Below are 11,128 nucleotides of genomic sequence, written 5' to 3'. Positions count from 1 at the left end.
CAAGAACGTCATATGATTTATCAAGCGCTGGATGTGGAATGGGAAGATTTTGTCTGCACTGTCCTGAAGAAGGGTTACACCCGAAACGTTGACTTCTCCACCTCCTGATGCTGCCTGGCTTGCTGTGTTCTTCTAGCCTCCTGCCTGCCTGAGAGAAATGCACACAGACTCAGGTGAACAATCCTGTGAATTGACTGTGGGAAGACCTTTTACCGAGTTACACAGACTGGGTGAGAGTGTTCCATGAATTGATGGTGGAGAGAGCTTTAACCGGTCACACAACCTGAAGGGTTTTGGATTAGTGGTGCTGGCAGAGCACAGCAGTTCAGGCAGCATCCAGTCTGGAGAAAGTGGGAGGATTTGAAGGAGAAATTGTTATGGGTGAGGACCAGTTCAGCCAAACGAATGAGAGTATCGGTGGAAGGGTACTGCTGGGGACGTCGGGAGAGGAAAAAACAGAGGGCTTGGAGGCCCTGGCCATGGTGAATGGAAGTGTAGAGGGATTGGATATCCATGGTGAAGATGAGGCATTGGGGTCTGGGTAAACGGAAGTCTTGGAGGAAGTGGAAGGCGTGGGTGGTGTCTCGAACATACATGGGGAGTTCCTGGGCTGAGGGGATAGGACAGTGTTGAGGTAGGTAGAGATGAGTTCAGTGGGGCAGGAGCATGCTGAGACAATGGGTCGGCCAGGGTGGTCAGGCTTGTGGATCTTGGGAAGGAGGTAGAACTGGGCAGTGCGGGGTTCCTGGACTATGAGGTCGGAAGCTGTGGGTGGGAGATCTCATTGCATCATTCACAGTGGGATGAAACCGAATGCGCGTTTTTCTGTCTGAGAGTGATGGCTAACAAACTAAACCACAGGATTGTTACAAGTGCGAGTCAGGCCTGCACGCAGATTGCACCCCAGAGGACACATAACGCATGGAGAAACCCTGTAAGTGCTCCAACTGAGGGAAGGAATACAATTACCCGTCACACTGGGGAGAGGCTGTTCGCCTGCCCCGTCTGCAGGAACATTAGGCCTGTGGCTGCACCAGAGGGTCCACACGGACGAGAGGCCGTTCGTCTGCTCACAGTGCGGCAAGAAATTCTGGCAGTCACCCACCCTGGCCGAGCACCGGCGCACCCACACCAGGGAAAGGCCCTTCCCCAGCCCGGTGTGTGGGAAGGGGTTCACCTCGTCCCCCCACCTCACCACCCACAAGCGGGTGCACACCCGCGAGCGACCTGTCGTCCGCTCGGTGTGCAGCAAGGACTTCACATCATCCTCCAGCCTGCTGCGGCAGGCCTACGTGTGTTCGTCCCAGCTCACCGTCCACTGACTCGTCCGCTCTGACAAAAGGCCCTTTCGATGTTCAGAATGCCAGAAGGGTTTCAAAAGGACGTAGTCACACTGGGGAGAGGCCGTACGACGACTCCGCGCGCGGGAAGCGATTCGCTTTCTCGTCCCACCTGATCGCACACCAGCGGGTTCACAACTGACGCCCCAGGATTGTCGGGGTGGGATGGGACTCACCTTTGCAGATCGTATCGGCACCAGCTGTTTCTATGGGGGTGGCTCAACCGGATTGCAATGCAGAGTGACACTAATAGAACGGGTTCAATTCCCGCACCGGCTGAGGTTACCGTGTCCTTCTCAACCTCTTCCCCCATCTGTGATGGGGTAGACCTCAGGTTAACTTCACCATTAGTCATCGCTCTGATGAGAAAGCAACCCTAAAGTCCTCTGGAACTACGCTGATTTTACTTAAGTGTGTAGCCACTTTTAATGTGTGCGTTAATCCAAGACTAGGTGGGAAGGTGGATTTCAGGCATCCTCTTAACCTGCAGGATTCTGACAGAGTTAAATATTCAGCAATTTTGTAACGGTGAAGAGTGTTAACAGCAGCAGTCACTTGTTTGTCGCTTTGTAAATTCTCAAGTCATAGAGCAATGCTCTTTTTGATGGACACTCTGTCAAAGGCACTATTCAGTCCTGAAAATTAATAACCTCAACAGAACCTCAATGTGTCCTCCACGACTTTTCTGTACCCTATGTTTGAATAGAACGTGAATCTGCAAACCTGAGTGTTTAAAAAAAAAAGCCCACCAAACATATTAAACCAAAGATGTACATGTGAACAGTTCATGGCACGGTTTCTTTTTAAAGCTGAAAATGTGCTGCTGGAAAAGCGCAGCAGGTCAGGCAGCATCCAAGGAGCAAGAGAATCGATGTTTCGGGCATGAGCCCTTCTTCAGGAATGAGGAAAGTGTGCCAAGTAGTTTCATTTTAAGCCTAGATTAGATTCCCCAGATTGTGGGAAGAACAAACCACCCAGACCCACTCCCCTACTTTTACCCCTTTGTCTGATTTGACAGGAGAAAGCCATAATGACATTGATTCTGTGACTGGAGGATGAGCCTATATAAACCATAAATGGTTGTAGTCACAATGAGACTTGAACTACTCAGAAGAACAGTGAAAAGGCACCTGGATGGGTAAATGAATAAGAGGAATATGGGTCGGGTGCTGGCAGGTGGGACAAGATTGGATTGGGATATCTGCATGGCGTGGACAAGTTGGACTGAAGGCTCTGTTTCCGTGCTGTACATCTTAGATTAGATTACTTACTTAGATTACTTACAGTGTGGAAACAGGCCCTTCGGCCCAACAAGTCCACACCGACCCGCCGAAGCGCAACCCACCCATTCCCCTACATTTACCCCCTTACCTAACACTACGAGCAATTTACCATGGCCAATTCACCTGACCTGCACATCTTTGGACTGTGGGAGGAAACCGGAGCATCCGGAGGAAACCCATGCAGACACGGGGAGAACGTGCAAACTCCACACAGACAGTCGCCTGAGTAGGGAATCTCTCGGACTCTGAGTCAATTCAAAGTTACAAACATATCAGCTATCAATCAAATTGTCCACAAAGTAATCACACGTCAATAACCTTTAACTCTAGTCCTTGTTGTATTTATTGTCAGATAGTGGCTGAGAAGCACTTAAGTCAGTCCAGGACCAGAGCAATTTATTCAAGGGAGAGAGAGAGGTTCATTTTGAAGGGAAGTGAATTTAGTTAGAGAGGGGACATGGAGAAGAAAAAGTGATGACATAAAATAAACTAACTTTTTTGGAATTCATTGGAAAAGTAACAAAGAATGAATGAAAGTAGTAGATGTAACATATGGATTGTTTTTAAATATATTAGGTAAGTACCACTACGTAATGGACTCATGATTAAGACGTGGGGTCAGATGACAAGCAGAACAGATAGCAAGCTGGCTACACTGGAAAATAGAGTGAGAGTCAGGGCAAAGGATATCAACTTGATTGGCGTAGGGTGGCAAGTAGAGATCATCAGGCATCAGTGCTAGGACTACTGTTGTTTACCATTTCCTTTGACAACGTGGAGGTGGAAATCCTCCACAAAATTGGAGTCTCAGCTAACAATGAGGAAGAGAGGTGTTAATAAAGTGTACGGGCCAGGTTGCGTAAATTGCAAATTAATTTCAAAACGTTTAAGTGTGAAGTGGTGCATTTTGATGGGAAGAACGAGGAAGCTTGATTTCAGTCTTTGGACTTTACCTGGGTAAGGTATCTGTCCAAGGAGTGGCCTACGGTTAACCGAAAAGATTGCTTGTGAGCACAGGGATGGGAAGCTCATCGGGTCATAGAGATGTACAGCACGGAAACAGACCCTTCGGTCCAACCCGTCCATGCCGACCAGATATCCTGACCCAATCTAGTCCCACATCCCTCCAAACCCTTCCTATTCATATACCCATCCAAATGCCTTTTAGATGTTGCAATTGTACCAGCCTCCACCACATCCTCTGGCAGCTCATTCCATACACATACCACCCTCTGCATGAAAAAATTACCCCGTAGGTCTCTTTTACATCTTTCCCCTGTCACCCTAAACCTATGCCCTCTAGTTCTGGACTCCCCCACCCCAGGGAAAAGACTTTGTCTACTAACCCTATCCGTGCCCCTCAATTTTGTAAACCTCTGTAAGGTCACCCCTCAGCCTGAGGCTCCAGGGAAAACAGCCCCAGCCTGTTCAGCCTCTCCCTGTAGCTCAGATCCTCCAACCCTGGCAACATCCTTGTAAATATTTTCTGAACCCTTTCAAGTTTCACAACATCTTTCCAATAGGAAGGAGACCAGAATTGCATGCAATATTCCAACAGTGGCCTAACCAATGTCCTGTACAGCTGCAACATGACCTCCCAACTCCTGTACTCAATACGCTGACCAATAAAGGAAAGCATGCCAAGCGCCTTCTTCACTATCCTATCTACATGCAACTCCACTTTCAAGGAGCTATAAACCTGCACTCCAAGGTCTCTTTGTTCAGCAACACTCCCTAAGACCGTACCATTAAGTGTATAAGTCTTACTAAGATTTGCTTTCCCAAAATGCAACACCTCACATTTATCTGAATTAAACTCCATCTGCCACTTCTCAGCCCATTGGCCCATCTGGTCCAGATCCTGTTGTAATCTGAGGTAACCCTCTTCGCTGTCCACTATACCTCCAATTTTGGTGTCATCTGCAAACTTGCTAACTGTACCTCTTATGCTCACATCCAAATCATTTATATAAATGACAAAAAGTAGTGGACAAACTGGAAACATATTCCTGGAGACCTTCTGCAAGGTTGCCAATATGGAGGCCTCAAACGATTGCAAGTCCATGTAGATACCCAGTAATAGAACATAGAAAAATACAGCGCAGTACAGGCCCTTTGGCCCTCGATGTTGCGCCAATCGAAGCCCACCTAACCTACACTAGCCCACTTTCCTCCATATGCCTATCCAATGCCCGTTTAAATGCCCATAAAGAGGGAGAGTCCACCACTGCTACTGGCAGGGCATTCCATGAACTCACGACTCGCTGAGTAAAGAATCTACCCCTAACATCTGTCCTATATCTACCACCCCTTAATTTAAAGCCATGCCCCCTCGTAATAGCTGACTCCATATGTGGAAAAAGGTTCTCATGTTCAACCCTATCTAAACCCCTAATCATCTTGTACACCTCTATCAAGTCACCCCTACCCTTCTTTTCTTCAATGAAAACAGCCCCAAGTGCCTCAGCCTTTCCTCAGACGATCTTCCTACTATACCAGGCAACATCCTGGTAAACCTCCTCTGCACCCGTTCCAGTGCCTCCACATCCTTCCTATAGTATGGCGACCAAAACTGCACACAATACTCCAGATGAGGCCACACCAGAGTCTTGTACAACTGAAACATGACCTCAGGACTCCGGAACTCAATTCCTCTACCAATAAAAACCAGTACGCCATATGCCTTCTTCACAGCACTATTTACCTGGGTGGCAACTTTCAGAGATCTGTGTACATGGACACCAAGATCCCTCTGCTCATCCACACTACCAAGTATCCGACCATTAGCCCAGTACCCCATCTTCTTGTTACTCTTACCAAAGTGAATCACTTCACACTTACCTACATTGAACTCCGTTTGCCAAATTTCTGCCCAGCTCTGCAGCTTATCTATATCCCACTGTAACCTGCCACATCCTTCCTCACTGTCAACAACTCCACCGACTTTTGTATCATCCGCAAACTTGCTCACCCAACCTTCTAGCCCCTCCTCCAGGTCATTTATAAAAATGACAAACAGAAATGGTCCAAAAACAGATCCTGAGGTAATGTTTTGTTGCAGCAGTCAGGGCAAGCAAAAGAGTGGGAAACGCAAAGAGAACTTGTTATTCCCACCACAATTACAAGACATGTCAGTAAGATTGAGCAGAGCTTGACAGAAACTTAAGTACAAGACACTGTTAAAGTACAGGTTTGAGACGGCCCAGGGAATCCCTTGTGGACTCGAACCAAGAGAGAGGCTTTACAGGTCTGTCTCGGAAATTGTACTCTTTGGAAATCTGGAATAAAAACCTCTTACAGACAGTTTAATATAATTTTAGTCATCCCCTTTATTCACTAATAGCATCACTGTTACAATATAACACTGACACCTATACGCTAAACTAGCTAGGTTCTAATAACCTAGGAGAGTAGGGTACCGGTCCTCAGTGCCCCAACAGACTACTCCGATGTACTGATACTAAGTGGCTTCCTTTATACAAAGTTCACAAAAACATTGTACGTTCTTAATTAGACAGAGAACAGTGAAAGACAATAATTCGCAAGGAAGAAAAGTTAACTGACAGATCTGTGCGCGCTTGACAGATCACTCCTACAGGCCTTGAGCTATCCATCAGGTGGGAAAAACATACCCAGCTTGCTAGCGAGATAAACTCCTATCATAAAGAGGTCCAGTCTGAGCTAATTGGAGAGCTCATAGTCACCTTGCACAGCTCACATGTCTGATATCATTGTTTTATGAAATGGTTTCTGAGCAAGGAGGGCAAACTTTCGACAATAAAATGGCTTCCTGACAGATTGTTCAGAATCTCTTCAATGTTAGGTTCAGAATATTTTTAAGCTTGGAGCAGATTCCTGCTTTTTATCTTAAGCACAGAATCATTCTGTACCTGAGGCTGAAATGCTACTGCGAGGTTGTATTTCAAATGATTAATTAGTCTTGAATTAAACATGCCTTCCTATCAAGTTTGTGATTCAAATTCAAGTAAGACATAAGATCTGGCGAGTTAGAATTTACAGTGGGGCAGTCTTGGTCTGTAAAAACAGCAAGTTGTTTTTCTCTCTCTCTGTGTCTGCCTCACTTACAAGGAGTAATGAGAGTCCATGATAGTGAACATGATCCAACCGTTATTTACAAAGCTTTTGATACCACAGAGTTTCGTTTCAGGGTCAGATTCAAACACTGTCATTAATTTCACAAGGGAATGGCTGTGAATGTTATCACTTGGTGTCCTGTTCACACAGGTTCACCGATGCTGAGGCAAACCTTCTTCATGGTTTTACAGCATCCATTATCACTTGGTGAGCCCAAGTGTCCCAATCTTTAAGTTCCCCCTCTTTTTCTGAGCCTTCCTGCCAGTCTATTTTCTAGTGCAGTAAATGTGTTCTATAATTCAGCGTTACATTTTAGTCTGAATGTTTAAAGGCAAGTTTTAAGGCTATAGACTTTCAAGACCAGAACCCAATGGATTGTTAATTCTTAACGTCCAGGATTTGGACGGTGTTAAACTTTCAGAAGTCATTTTACGAGGGCAAAGGGTGTATTCACAATAAGAAAACTTACCCTTACGCTAACAGGATAAGACCTGTATGCCCCAGAGGCCTGGACAATACGTAAAGAAGCGTGGAATAAAATAGTGACCTTTGAAGTGTAAATGTTGAGATGTATGCTAAAAATTCCACGTGCAGGTGATGTATTTGAAATTGCTGGGGCGTAGTGAACTCTAAATGGTGACGTCCAGGAGAGAAAATGTCAATATCTTGGCCATTCGGTCAGAGCAACCTGGAAGGGGAGATCTGCAGGAATAGGGGTCTGCGTGGTTATATTTTGATTTTGGCTGTCACAAAATGATTGCAGATGCGCCGCAGCGGATATTTGAAAACGGTGAAAGACAGGCGAGAGTGGAAGACCCATGGTCCTGAGCAGTTTGCGAAACAAGAACAGCCGTCCACCTGAGCTTGGACTTCACGACTGATCTGACAATTGTGTGCTCTTTTAATCTGCGTAAACTCACAACAAAACCCAACGGCGACAAATTTGGTCTAATTTGACGCTCCCTAGAAGGAGAAGGTGTGACTGCAAGACTGGGAAGGTGAACACTTCCTGCAGAGTCTGGGATGGGTGAAGGAGGAGATGTCTTGCGCCTCTTTGCTCACAGGGAGTTCAGTAAAAAGCTGTTAGCTGCTGTGCGAGCAGTTGCACCTCCATTTTGCTGCTGAGCTTCCCAAACCAGGCCAAGCAACCACTGCTCCATTTCAACCAGGCGACACTGACAGCCTGATTGACATATAGGACATCCTCACTTACAATCCAGGTTGCAGTCTGAAGAAGTGCAACTTTCAGCGAGACAGCTATGCCAGTCACACTGCTCCTATTACATCCAATGGAAAAGCTGTATTTAGGTTCTGGAGTTCCTTCCTTGTCAGAAAGTGAAATGAATATCACAATGCCCTATATGGGGCAGCTCAGTGGCTAGCACTCGCCTCAACTCCCGGGATCTGGGTTCCATTCCACCTGTCTGTGTGGAGACTGCACGATCGCCCCATTCTTCGAGGTGAACCAGTTTCCAGCCACAGTCCAAAGAATATGTTGGTTGGGTGGATCAGCCATCCATAGTGCCCAGGCGAGGTGGATTAGCTGTGGGAAATGTAGGGTTATGAGGATAGGCGGTGGGTCTGGGTCTGGATGGGATGTTCAGTTGGTGCTCGGTGTGGACTCGATGGGTCAAATTGTCTGTATCTGCTCTGGAGGGGTTCTATGATACATTGAAATACCTTACACAGCAAAATTAGATTACATTAGATTCCCTACAGTGTGGAAACAGGCCCTTCGGCCCAACCAGTCCACACCGACCCTCTGAAGAGTAAACCACCCAGTCCCATTTGCCTCTAACTAATGCACCTAACACTATGGGCAATTTAGCATGGCTAATTCACCCTGAGCTGCACATCTTTGGGTGGGATGTTCTTCAGTGATCGGTGTGGACTCGATAAGTCGAATTGCCTGTTTCCGCGTTTATAGGGTTTCGATGATACACCTTACATGGCTAAATTACTGTATTGGTAATTTTTTTGTATTCATTCATGGATTATTACCCATTTGTAATTGCCCTGGAGAAGATAGTAATGAGCTTCCTTCTACAAACAAAGTAACCACTGTACTGTTGGAGAGGGACTTTGGGTTTTGACCCAGCCATAGTGAAGGACCAGTGATACATTACCAAGTCAGGATGGCGTGTGTTTTTAAGGTGAATTTCATGCTGATGGCATTTCCATGCACCTGCTGCCCTTGACTTCCTGGATGGTAGTGGTCGTGGCTTTGAAAGATGCTGTCTGAGGGACCCTTGACAATTTCTCCAATGCAATATGGTAAATGGTACACACTGCTGCAACCGGGCAAACTCGGTGAGAGACAAAAGAACAGCAGACTCAGGAATACAAAGTAGACAAGCAGGAGGCTGGGCGAACGCAGTAGGCCAAGCAGCACCAGGAGGTGGAGAAGTCGACATTTCAGGTGGAGTCAGTCTTCAGGACTGTGGGTGGGTGTAAGGGGGAGCTGCAGATAAAGGGTGTGCTGGGGGCAGGGTGGTGAAATGGGGATAGGTGAAGGGTACAACCTGGCTGGTCAACGGAGGAATGAATCCAGTTGGGGGCCAGGAGCAATGGTGGTGGTGGGGTAGCTGGGAAGGGAGTCAGGGGGATGGGGGAGGGGGGGGGGGTGGGGGAGGGTTATTTGAAATTGGAGAACTCAGTGTGGGTTCCTCTGGGCTGTAAGCTGCCCAGGGGGAAGGTGAGGTGTTGTTCCTCTGATTTGCGGTGTTGTTTGTTGTGGCAACAGAGGAGGCCAAGGATGGTCATGTCAGAAAGGGAGTGGGAAGGGGAATTAAAATAGGCGGTGACTGGCTAAGATGCATGGCAATATGAACCACCCCCTAAGTTTACATCCGTTTCGCCGACGTACAGAAGACCACCATTGGGAATGCCTGATGCAATAAACTAGGTTGGAAGACAGGCTGGTGAATTTCTGTTTCACCTGGAAGGACTGTTTGGACCCTGGATGGATGAGAGTGGGGTGGGGTGCCAGCAAGTTTTGCATCTTTCCTGGTTGGAGGAAGGTACCTGTGGAAGGCGGGGGTTTGGTGGTGAAAGCGGTACAAACCAAAGTCTGTCGGAGGAAACGGTCCTTGTGGAAGCCAGAGAGGGGTGTGGAGGGAGAGACGTTCTTCATGGCGGGGTCCAATTGGAGTTGGTACAAGTGTTTGAGGATGATGCATTGGATGCGGAGATAGGTGCGGCATTAGGTGAGGACAAGGGGTCCCCGTCTTTATTCCATTCGGAGGGGGTGGGGTATAAATCAGTGGAATGGGGAATGAAGATGGTGCAGTGGAGGGCTGTCTGGATGACAGAGGAGGTAAAAGCATGTTTGAAATAGGTGCACATCAGGGATGCTTGGGAGTGGAATGTCTCCTCGTCCAAGCAGATGTGGCAGAGGAATTAGGAAAACAGGATGGCGTTCTTGCAGGATATTGGGTGGGAGGTGGGAGTCTCTGGATTTGTAATAAAGGTCCGTCTGGAGACTGTCGCCGGGGATGGAAATGGCGAGGTCGCATAATGGCAGGGACGTGTCCGAGATGGGCCCAAGTGAATGAGGGCAGTTGAGGGTGAAGTCGATGAACCGCTCCAGTTCAGCCTGGGTGCAGGACGCTACACCGATGCAGTCATCGACATAACAGCGGAAGAGTTGGGACACAGTGCCTGTGTAGGTATTGAAGATGGACTGTGCGACGTAGCCGACAAAGAGGCAGGCGTAGCTGGGGTCCATCCGGGTGCCCATGGCCACCCGCTGGATTTGGAGGAAACGAGAAGAGTTCAAAGGTAAAAGTTATTGAGGGTGAGGACCAGTTCGGCCAGGTGGGTATTCGTGGAGAGGGACTGGATGGATCTGTTGGGGAGGAAGAAGCCGAGGACCTGAAGGCCATCCTTGTCTGTATGGACATGTACAAGGGAAGGTAAAGTGCTGAATGCCAGGGAACTGGAAGTTACTGAAGAGATGGGAGGGTGGGAGGGGAGGGGGGCAGCCCTGGTGTCACAGACGTAGATGGGAAGTGCCTGAACCAAGAGGGAGAGGATGGAGTCGAGGTAGGACGAGAGGAGTTCAGTGTGGCAGGTGCGTGCCGAGACAATGGGTCGGCCCGGGGTAGTTGTGCTGGTGGGTCTTGGGGAGCAGTAGTACTGGGCCGTGCGGGGCTGGTGGAATGAGGTTGGAGGCAGCGCAGGGCAGATCACCGGAAGCAGTCAGGGCATGGGCAGAGCGAGTGATTTTGCCTGATAGGTTGCGGTGGGGTCGTGGGCAAGGGGAAGGTCGGGAGTTTGCTGCTGTCCAAAGGCAGTGGAGGTAATGGTATTCGTGGATGTAGTACCAAACACTTGGGTTGCTCTGTCCTGGCTGATCTCGAGCTTCTTAAATATTGTTGGAGCTGCACTCATCCAAGCAAGACACATGAG

Source organism: Hemiscyllium ocellatum, chromosome 27 (genome assembly GCF_020745735.1).
Source record: "Hemiscyllium ocellatum isolate sHemOce1 chromosome 27, sHemOce1.pat.X.cur, whole genome shotgun sequence".
NCBI classification, from domain to species: Eukaryota; Metazoa; Chordata; class Chondrichthyes; order Orectolobiformes; family Hemiscylliidae; genus Hemiscyllium; species Hemiscyllium ocellatum.
This window is presented reverse-complemented; position numbering follows the sequence as displayed.